Genomic DNA, 12,364 nt, shown 5'->3' on the forward strand with positions numbered 1-12,364 from the left:
TCAAGTCCCTTCGACTCTTGACAGCAATAATGATGCTGTTTTATGACCCAAGTTCCCATTACATTTCTCCTTTCCCACTTGCCTTTAAATTACCTCTATAGAGCAAAATCATCATCATTATTATCTGAAGTTAAAGTCTTTCTACGGCAATGTGAATATTGTATAATAATAGGATTGAGATAAATACACAATTATTTGTGCACAAATGTGTTCCTTCTACAAATGATGGATTAGATTTTTACTGCCAGATTCATTGAAAACCCATAAATTTGCATATATTTTTACTGATGTGACCTAATTAAGAAGTGAGTTGAATGTTATTAAAATCTATGTTCCAGGACCTTATTCTATTAAAATACTCCTAGCAGGCTGCCTTTCATGTCTCACTGACGGGTTTGTTTCTACAAGCAGATATATTCCAAGTTTTGACTCTCAACTCTGTAAACTGTTTTCCTTTACTTGTTAGTAGCATGTCTTACTATCATAGGTAATGGTATTCTACCTGGACTACCACACCAGCCATCTACATAATTACTATATATTTGATGAATGGTCCTTTATAGGACTTTATGGTGCTTTATGGACTGAATATCTGTGTCTCTAAAATTCAAATACTGAAGCGCTAACCCATAATTTGGTGGTATTTGTAGATAGGATCTTTGGTACTATAAATAGGTTGAGATGAAGTCTTGAGGGCAGGTCTCCCATGATGATATTAGTGTCCTTACAAGAACAGGAAGAGACACCAGAGTCTCTCACCACCATGTAAAGATACAGCATGAAACTGACTTTCTGTGAGCCAGGAAGAGCCCTCAGCGGGAAAATAAATCAGCTGAAACCTTGATCTTGGCTCTCCCAGCCTGCCAGAACTATGATAAATTCCTATTGTCCAAGCCACCCAGTCTACGATATTTTCTTACAGTAGCCTGAACTAAATCAGATGGTCATGGATCAGTGGATGTGACCAGGTGTATAGTATAAAAGTTCAAACACTCATCATCTTGAGTTTTTAAAATAATTTATCTATGTATTAATTTTTGGTTGTGCTTGGTTGTGCTGTGTGGGCCTTTCTCTAGTTGCGGAGAGTGAGGTCTACCCTCCAGTGACCTTGTGCAGGCTTCTCATTGCAGTAGCTTCTCTTGTTCCAGCACATGCTCTAGGGTGCACGGGCTTCTGTAGTTGCCGCATGTGGGCTCAGTAGCTGTGGTTCCTGGGCTCTAGAGCACAGGCTCAGTAGCTGTGGTTCCTGGGCTCTAGAGCGCAGGCTCAGTAGCTGTGGTTCCTGGGCTCTACAGCGCAGGCTCAATAGCTGTGGTGCATGAGCTCTGTTGCTCTGCAACACATGGGATCCTCCTGGACCAGGGTTTGAACCCATGTCTCCTGCACCAGCAGGTGGACTCTTTACCACCGAGCCACCAGGAAAGCCCTCTTGATTTGTTTTTAACAAGTGTTCATTGTAGAACTTTATAGATTCCCATTCTCATGGATACCATTTTCATACAGTCAGATTTAGTATCATCAGGCTTATCAATATTTATACTATTTGTAATTGCATTTCTAAATTTCTGGGGTTTATTCTAAAAAGATGCTTGTTCATTTCCGTGTTTTATTATTCTAATCATAGAGTTCATAAACGAGTCCATTAAAATTAAGCAAACTATAACCCTACACCTTCATGTTTGCTTTTATTTGGATATGAAGAATGAAGGATCATTATCTTACCATCATAATGGCAAAAATTTACCAAAAAAACCCCCAAAAACCACTGGCTATAATGGAACACCTAATTATCTCCCCTCCCACACAGTACTAGTAAATAGCCTTGGATTTTTAAACTACGAGTTATGGTATAGAAAGTTGATTTCATTGTTTTTAAAAATTGTATACAGTTTGGATATAGTAAACAATTTTTTTTAGTTTCACTGCCATTATGTTTATCATTATAAATACAGATTAAAGAAGAACAAGCAACAGGAATAATACTAGAGTTATTTTTAGGATAATGATATTTTCCCATATATAATCAACTCACATATACTCTACCCTGAGATTTGTCTAAAATAATTGGCAGTTGAACTATCATGTACAGCACTAACAGAAAATGAAGTCATACTTATTCTCAGAATTTACTCCGAGTGCAGTTCTAGCACAAAACCCGGTCATGACCAGCATGGAAGGACTCACCAATGCAAGCCCGTTTAAAATTTGTGTTTAGAGAAGTCACAGATCTTGACCCTGAATTCCTTCTGTTTTCTGAAATAATGATTTCTCTGTAAGTACTCTCATCCTTTACCATACGTAACTGGACACTGTGACCAAATGAGAACATGGAATTTGCTTTAAATATGTTCTTCAATTAAAGAAAAATAGATTCTTTGGTAGTGGTTTCTAAGATCTGTGAAGGAGTTCAAGGATTTTCCAATCATAGGTCTATGTGCTAGCCAAAACAAAAAAACCTTTCATTCAATTAACATTTATTTTGTGGCATATAATTCCATGGATTTTGACAGATTCATAGATTTGTATATTCACCAGTTAAAGACAGAAAACTTTGGAATCCAAAGAAATCTCCTTCTGCCCTTTTGTAATCAACCCAATCCCACATGGCCAATTCCTGGCCATCACCAGTCTGCACTCTGTTCCTATAGTTTTGTCTTCTGGAACATCATATAAATAAAATCGTATACATTTTTCAGTCTTTCATTTAACAAAATGCATTTGGGATTCATACATATCATGTAGACCAATGATATCGGAGAAGGCAATGGCACCCCACTCCAGTACTCTTGCCTGGAAAATCCCATGGACGGAGGTGCCTGGTGGGCTGCAGTCCATGGGGTCACTAGGAGTCGGACACGACTGAGCGACTTCACTTTCACTTTTCACTTTCATGTATTGGAGAAGGAAATGGCAACCCACTCCAGTGTTCTTGCCTGGAGAATCCCAGGGACGGGGGAGCTTGGCGGGCTGCTGTCTATGGGGCCACACAGAGTCAGACATGACTGGAGTGACTTAGCAGCAGCAGCAGCAGCAGACGAATGATTTGTTCCTTTATTTCCTGAATAGCAGTCCACAGTATGACTGATTCCTGTTTATCTGTTCAGTTGAAGGACATCAAAGATTCCTTGAGGTTCATTATTTGTGCTGTAAATGTCTATGGGCTTTATCACCGTAGGAACACAAATTTTTGAATACTGGATCAACCTTGCGAATAAATTCCACTCAATTGTGACATATTATCCTTTTTAGATATTGTTGGATTTGATATGCTAATACTTTGAGGAATTTTTGCACTCATGTACCTGGGGGAGATGTTGATGAAAGAAAACTACAGTCTTAATACTTCTAGTTAGCTCCCTGCCAGAGCTCTCCATGCCTTTGTGTACATCCAAGTTTATGCTTGGTCCTGTATTCCTTTCGCCTACGGAATTCCTTTTACCATTTCAGTGTTTCTTATAGTTTAGGTCTGATGGCCACAAATGTGCTTTTTATCTGAAAAAGTTGTTTCTTCATTTAAATTATATATATATATATATATATATATATATATATATATATAATTGGTTGGTTTTACCTTTTCTTCTCCTTTCCTCACTGTGAAATGTCGCCTTACTGCCTTTTGGCTCCATGGTTTCTGTTGAAGGGTCTGAATCCTCACCCACTCTGCGTGTAAAATGTGTGAAAGAGCATGTATGTGCATGTGTTTCTTTTTCCTTTCTGCCTTTAAGCGTTTCCAGCAGTTTGAATATGGGTTTACTAGGTGATTGTTTTTCTTGTTGTTTATCTTGCTTGGTGTTGCTTGAATCTGTTACTTGTCTGTCATTAATTTTGGGAAATTCTCAATCATTAAATCCATAAATATTTAGTCTGCCTTCTTTTTCTCTTGCTTTGGGATTCAAACTGTATCCATGTTATGTTAGAACCTTTGATGTTGTCCTACATCTTTTGAATGCCCTGTTTTTCCCCTGCAACCCCCTTTCCTTGTGTTTCAGTTGGGGAAATTTATATTGACCTATCCTCCAGTCCGCCAATACTTTTCTCAACTGTATCAAGATTACTGATGAAATCTTTGAATGCATTCTTTATCCATTACTGTGCTCCTGTCCTGCTGTCAGAATTTAATGTGATTCTTCCTCATAGTTTCCATATTTCTATTGAAAGTTCCCAGGTGGCTTACATATTTTCATTTTCTTGTTTAGAGAATTTATTTTGCAGTTATTTTCAATACTCTGTGATTTGTTTCAACATCTGTGCTGTATTTGAATCCAACCATGTTGGTTTCTTTGTTTATTGGCAGTGCATTTTTTTCATGCTTTCTGATTGATTAATTTTATTGTTGGTGTTGAAATCGGGTCATATTGTGTAGATGGATAGAGTAATGTAAAGTTAATCTTTTTGTAATGTATATGTATATCAAAGCACTGTGTCATATGTTTTAAATATATAATTAAATATAATATCCTTCAGTAAATTTAGGAGAAAAAAAAAAGTGAGGTAGGTAGTTTCTTATTCTTAGAAACAAGCTTGCCTTTTCTACTACTTGACTTTTAGTTTCAAGATTTGGGCTGATGGTAGTTTAGTCGCTAAAATGTGTCCAACTCTTGTGACCCTACCATTTGTAGCCTGCCAGGCTCTTCCATCCATGGGGTTTATCTAGTCTAGAATTGTGCTGGGTTTAAGGTTGGTTACTTCTGCCAACAAATATCCATCTATTCAAAGCTATGGTTTTTCCAGTAATTATATATGTGAGAGTTGGACTATAAAGAAAGCTGAGTGCAGAAGAATTGATGCTTTTGAACTGTGGTGTTGGAGAAGACTCTTGAGAGTCCCTTGGACTGCAAGGAGATCCAACCAGTCAATCCTAAAGGAAATCAGTCCTGAATATTCATTGGAAGGACTGATGATGAAGCTGAAACTCCAATACTTTGGCCACCTGATGGGAAGAACTGATTCACTAGAGAAGACCCTGATGCTGGGAAAGATTGAAGGCGGGAGGAGAAGAGGACGACAGAGGATAAGATGGTTGGATGGCATCACCAAATAAATGGACATGAGTTTGAGTAAGCTACGGAAGTTGGTGATGGACAGCAAAGCCTGGCGTGCTGCAGTCCATAGGGTCGCCAAGAGTCGGATGGACACAACTGAGCAACTGAACTGAACTGAATTGATTGTTATGAATAAGCTCAATACACCCTTGGCTTCAAATTCCTCTAGGATCATTTATGCTTATTATGGGAGCAGGTTTGTCAGAGGATTTTACCCAGTGGCTACTTCATCCTCTGCTTTAGAGCTTGTCTCTGTGCTTGACCTTAGAGAGGGTATGTTCCTATATTCTTACAATTCTTCCAGCGTTATTTCAGTTTTACTTGATACTTACTAACCTGGTACTGGGGACTTGTTTAGTTGCTAAGTGTGTCCGACTTTTTTGTGATCCCTCTAGGCTCCTCTGGCAAGGTTTCCCAGGCAGGGATACAGGAGTGATTGAGGTTTCCTTCTCCTAAGGATCTTCCTGACCCAGCGATTGAACCCCTTGGCTCCTGCCACATCTCCTGCTTTGTACGCAGATTCTTTACTGCTGAGTCACTGGGGCGTGAGGTGAAGTATTTTCTGTTATTTAGACTAAACAACCATTTCAAGTAAGCTCTGTGACCTTATTTAGGTCTTTGGCATGCAGGTTTCTCAGAGTTCCTGCCCCATTTCCAGATTCCTGGAGCAGTCAGCATTCCTGGCCTTTTTCTATATTGTCAGTTTCCTTTCCTTCCCTGCAATATATTTTCATTAGACCAAATTGTTAATGCCTTTCCCTTCAGAGTAAGGCTTTTATTCCACAGTGAAGATGGGGCAGAAGGGTCCAGGTTGTCGTTTCTTGCATCTCCTATAGTGCCTACTGTTTTCCTTACTCTAGTAAGGAAATCCTTTCTCGGTATTCTTGCCAAAGACTTTATGAGTGCCCACAAAATGCTGTCTAGAGGAAAAACTTCAGGAGCAGGCACATTCCCTCTGTAGCTGAATTCTTTCCAGTGCCAGGAAATATTTGCCTCAGATAAGCAAATGTTTCATCCTGTCTCTTCTGGGCTAAATTTATGGTGTGTCTAGCTTGTTTTTGTTCTAAGTGTGGGAGTACCTACTGATGTTTTGCTTTGTACATTTTTGTTCAGTGAAATTTATTATGCCTCTACATATGAATGTTTTAATTTTATATTTATGTGCAATGTATATGCAAATAGATACATATATCAATGCCATGTTGTTTTTTTTTTTCCCAGGCTACTCTAACTTAGAGAACTGGGTGACAGGAAGTATACCAATAAAAATAAGACCATATTCTGACATTAGATCTCAGAAGGAAACCCAACCTCTCGTTACCTTGTGAGATCTCTCACACTGGCCTGAAGGTGCACATGAATTTCTCTCATAGTCCTGGAGACAAAATTCCTTGTTGGGGGTGATGGGTGACTATGCCTTCCCACTGTGTTGAACTTCATTATATATCGAGCAACACAACACAGTAACATGTTCTCATTTTCTTGCATTGTCTCCAGTAGTAGCATTTGTGTTTGACTTCCTCTTTTGATTCCTTTGAGTCCTGGACCAGAAACCTGGGGAAAAAAACTGACAGGATTAGGGTCAGGACACATGGGGGGAGGAGAATAGAGATGAGTACCAAGTCTGAAAATATGCTTTATGCTATATTCACCTCTGCCCTTCACTGCCACTCTCTCCTCCACTGAAGTCAAGCTTGTTGGCCTTACTCTGTACGAGCAATTATCTAATTTTTACATATTGATAAGGAAATGGAATTAATTGGAAGCAGGAGCTGGTATTGTGGGGATGGTTATTATTTCCTCCAAATGGTTTAGTCTTCAGGAGCAGTAATCAGCTTCATTATATTCTTTTCAACTCTTCATTCATTCCAAAACTCTTATTAAACTTTTTGTATGCTGACATTCTGCCAGTTTCTGAGGATAATGTGCTGAACATAGTTCTTAAACCTTAAAGAATTTAGAGTTTATCATCACAGCCTTCTGCAAATGAAATCCTAACAATTTCTCCCTATCTAATAAAGCATCAAATTTTAACACTACATATTATTGTGTTCTTATATGTGTTAGGTCTCTTAGAATCATTATCATATTTCCTTTAATCCTCAAAACAGTCTTAGGAAGAAGATTAACATCTCTACCTTATAGTTAAGGCAACTGAATACATAAATGATTGTGTAAAACAATCATGTAGCTACTGGAGATAGAGGGAACTTCAACAGTAAGTCATACAGGGCAGCTTGATCTTGATAATTGTATTCTCAGGAGTGCAAAATTTGGTCCCTCTTCCCTTTAGTCTGAATTAGAAGTGGACGCCTCTATGTTTGGGCCTTTATTCCAGGAAGGGGAAAAATTTTCATCTACAAAAGTGGGCTTAAAATTCAACATTCAGAAAACTAAGATCATGGCATCCAGTCCCATCACTTCATGGCAAAAAGATTGGGAAACAATGGAAACAGTGAGAGACTTTATATTTGGGGGCTCCAAAAGCACTGCAGTTGGTGATTGAAGCCATGAAATTAAAAGATGCTTGCTCCTTGGAAGAAAGGTTATGACCAACCTAGACAGCATACTAAAAAGCAGAGACATTACTTTGCCAACAAAGGTCCATCTCTTCAAAGCAATGGTTTTTCCAATAGTCATATATGGACATGAGAGTTGGACTATAAAGAAAGCTGAGCACTGAAGAATTGATGCTTTTGAACTGTAGTGTTGAAGACTCTTGAGAGTCCTTGGACTGCAAGGAGATTCAACCAGTCCATCCTAAAGGAAATGAGTCCTGAATGTTCATCAGAAGGACTGGTGCTGAAGCTGAAACTCCAGTACTTTATCCATCTGATGCGAAGAACTAACGAATGCAAAAGAAAGACCCTGATGCTGGGCAAGTTTGAAGGCAGGAGGAGAGGGTGACGGCAGAGGATAAGATGGTTGGATGACATCACCAACTCAATGGACAAGAGTTTGAGTAAGCTCTGGGAGTTGGTGATTGGCAGGGAGGCCTGGCGAGCTGCAGACCATGAGGTCACAAAGAGTCGGACATGACTGAGAGACTGAACTGAACATCTTTATTTTCCTAGTCATATCTATTTATGCATTTACATGCCTATGTATTAATATATTAACTTAAATGTAACAGTAAACCCAATGAGTGTTCATTGGAAGGACTGATGCTGAAGCTGAAACTCCAATACTTTGGCCACATGATGCAAAGAGCTGACTTCTTTGAAAAGACCCTGATGCTGGGAAAGATTGAAGGAGGGAGGAGAAGGGGATGACAGAGGATGAGATGGTTGGATGGCATCATTGACTCCATGGACATGAGTTTGGGTAAACTCTGGAAGTTAGTGATGGACAGGCAGGCCTGGCATGCTGTGGTTGAGGGGGTCGCAAAGAGTCAGACACAACTGAGCAATTGAACTGAAGTAAACCCATTCTTGCAGCAGCTGTTAGATTGATATAATTAGTATTAAGAAAATGACAGACATTACCAAATATGGTAAAATAGTCAAATATTCACAACCAACTGAAATGTCAACATATTTTTGAAAGCCCTTTTGCCAAAACAAACTTGAAATTAGAGATACACTTGAGATAAGAATGCCACATAAAACAAGAACATATATTTAGGTACTTCCCTGTACTTGGTATTAACTAGGTATAATGGTGAAGAAAGACAGTGGCTCATTTTCTCATTTGGCAGGGCTTTTAAAAATAATGCTTATTAGAATGGTTTTGAATGCCCATGTGCTTTTCCCTGTACCTCTTTGCAAAAAGGCAATTTTTTCATATTTGGGTCAGAATGCATATTTTTGGACACATTTGTACTACTGTCTTTTTATGTATAGACCTTTGGGGAATAAGACTGTGTTTTAATAACTACACATTCAATCAGAACTCAGTGAAATTACCTTAAAATTTAATATGTATCATAGTAGTTTTAAAAGCTCTTAAATGTCAGGTGTAAGGAATTCAACAGGGTCATCTATTCCTCTGTGTGTATGTTAGTCACTCAGTCTTGTTCAACTCTTTGCAACCTCATGGACTGTAGCCTGACAGACTCCTCTGTCCATGGAGTTTTCCAAGTAAGAATACTGGAGTGGGTATCCTTTCCCTTCTCCAGGGGCTCTTCCTGACCCAGGGATTGAACCCAGGTCTCTGGATCATAGGCGGATTCTTTACTATCTGAGCCACAAAGGATGCCCCTAGTGGCTGTAATATATGGTAGTAGAAAGAGAATATACTGCTACTGCTACTGCTAAGTCACTTCAGTCGTGTCCAACTCTATGCGACCCCATAGACATCAGCCCACCAGGCTCTCCCATCCCTGGGATTCTCCAGGCAAGAACACTAGAGTGGGGTGCCATTTCCTTTTCCAATGCATGAAAGTGAAAAAGTGAAAGTGAAGTCACTCAGTCGTGTACGAGTCTTAGCGACCCCATGGACTGCAGCCAACCAGGCTCCTCCATCCATGGGATTTTCCAGGCAAGAGTCCTGGAGTGGGGTGCCATTGCCTTCTTTAGGGGTCAAATAAACTTGGTGTAACTTTCAGTGTTGTTTATTCTCCATAGAATCATCCTTTGGCCTTTAACAAGTCAAATGGTTTGCATATGATATACGTGACTGGAAAAAAAAGTAATAATGCATTTATCAACAATAGGTACAATGAATGATATACATCCAAATCAATGGAACTAAATTTATAAGCCAGAAGTAAGTATAAATATGCATCCTCATTTGTAAAGTGGGGATGACAGTAGTTATTTTGCAGGCTGGTGGTCAAAATATTAACAATTATATTTATAACAGAAAGGCTAGAACCTGATTCTAAGTAGATACTCATACACAGATGATACTGTTTAATTTTAATTACTATAAAATTAGTCCCTGGATTCACTGTGTATAGTTTAATACAATCATTTTCAATTTGTTTTTGACCATAGCCCTCAGCAAGAAATCCTTTATACATTATTTTCCAGTATGTATCATAGTGAATGCGCGCGCACACACACACACACACACACACGCATTCTTCTGTTAGAAAAATTTATTAGAGCAGTATTATCTTTAGTTCAGTTCAGTTCAGTTCAGTCACTCAGTCCTGTCCGACTCTTTGCGACCCCATGAATTGCAGCACACCAGGCCTCCCTGTCCATCACCAACTCCTGGAGTTCACCCAGACTTACTTCCATAGAGTCAGTGATGCCATCCAGCCATCTCATCCTCTGTCGTCCCCTTCTCCTCCTGCCCCCAATCCCTGCCAGCATCAGAGTCTTTTCCAATGAGTCAACTCTTTGCATGAAGTGGCCAAAGTACTGGAGTTTCAGCTTTAGCATCATTCCTTCCAAAGAAATCCCAGGGCTGATCTCCCTATATATGATAAACTATATTTTCTATCCTATCTTGCCGGGGTCCAGCCCCAGTGGATCCAGGGAATTCAAAGCGGGGACGGCGTCGGCGAGGAGGAAACAATAGATCAATTAAGCGTTAATTAAAGATATAAAGAGTGATTAAATAAGGCTAGCTCAGTGAGGAAATTCAGTGGAGAAAAGAGGCTGAACAATTCAGCCAGAAGGTAAGAGAAAGAACGACATGGGGAGACCAAGCTTCAGTGAACAAGGCCCGCACTTTGTTTTCCAAAGTAGTTTTTATACCTTAAGTTATGCATAGAGGATAATGGGGGAAGGGGTAGAGTCCTGCAGCAAGCCAGGCTTTCTTCCTGCAAACTTATCATATGCAAAAGTTTGGGTGATTTGCATCATCTTCTGGCCTGGAGGCCTGTTAACATTTTAAGACCCTTTCTTCAGAAAACTTATTTTTCTCTAAAGGTGATTAGTCAGGAGTCACCCTCCAAAAGCATTAGATAAAGTTGCATTCCAACAGGGCAAAGGTGTGGTGGGCTATAACAAGAAAAAGAATTAACTCAAGGGTCCCAGGTTACAAACATTAAAGCTACTACTTACACCAATTATATTAATCAATACACTGCCAGGGACACAGCAGGTAAGGGATATGGAAACTTTGCAGCAAACATTGGCCCAACAAGTGAAAAACCCTTCACCAATACAATTTCTAATCAATCTTTTAACTGCTCAAAGGAATCTGTATTCAGACAGTTTAGAACATCTCATGCCTCTCACGGTTGTGAGGCTCTGAACAATCACATGTGGCCGGAAAAACCTATTCAGGCAGGCTAGAGGACTTCCAAGCGAGTTTGTAGGTTGAAACACTGTCACACCCAGGAATTATTAACTGGAGCTGTAAGCTAACTCTTTTTTTTCAGAGAGAGGTAGTGGGGGACAGCCCCCCGTCAAGTCAGAGGTGTAGGTGAAAGCACAAAGCAGAAAGTAGGCAGACTCTGGTTTTGGGGGTAGATGCTCGAGAATTTCCAGGGGGACTCCTGAGGCTCGATCCTGCCTTTGTGTATGCAGAGCCTCCTTCCTCATGACCTTTGCAACTGGCAGAGCTTCTCACGCCGGCTCCGGGCACTATCCTACCTTACTCTTACATTCTTTTCCTAATTTGTGATTCACTAATGGGGTGCAACTCATAGAAGTGCAACTGAATCTGTCTTAAATGTTAGGGAGTGCTTTATAGAAAATATCTCCTCCCTGGGGGGAAATAAGTTTCAAGGTAAATGATAATAGGAGGCAGGTAGGGGACTTCTATTTGGGGTGCAGAGTGCTTGGAACTTTATTTGGACTATTCTAAACTGTTTAGTGTATCTTGAACATTAAGTACATGTATATCCTATAACTAGTGCTAAGGTAAAAGAGAGTCCCTTGGACTGCAAGGAGATCCAACCAGTCCATCCTAAGGGAAATCAGTCCTGAATATTCACTGGAAGGACTAATGTTGAAGCTGAAGCTCCAATACTTTGGCCACCTGAGGCGAAGAGCTGACTCATTTGAAAAGCCCCTGATGCTGGGAAAGATTGAATTAGGGAGGAGAAGGGGACAACAGAGGATGAGATGGTTGGATGGCATCACTGACTCAATGGATATGAGTTTGGGTAAACTCCGGGAGTTGGTGGTGGACAGGGAGGCCTGGCGTGCTGCAGTGCATGGGGTCGCAAAGAGTTGGACACTACTGAGCGACTGAACTGAACTGAACTGAAGGTAAAAGATGTGATAATACAGACGGCAGAATCATGAAGACAATATTAAGTAACCTTCTATTTATCCTACGGTTATTCTATAGAGAATCATAGAGATCCAACCAGTCCAACCTAAAGGAAATCAGTCCTGAATATTCATTGGAAGGACTGATGCTGAAGCTGAAACTCCAATACTTTGGCCACCTGATGGGAAGAACTGACTCATTTG

The sequence above is a fragment of the Bos indicus x Bos taurus genome, chromosome 10 (assembly GCF_003369695.1).
Source record: "Bos indicus x Bos taurus breed Angus x Brahman F1 hybrid chromosome 10, Bos_hybrid_MaternalHap_v2.0, whole genome shotgun sequence".
Taxonomy (NCBI): Eukaryota; Metazoa; Chordata; class Mammalia; order Artiodactyla; family Bovidae; genus Bos; species Bos indicus x Bos taurus.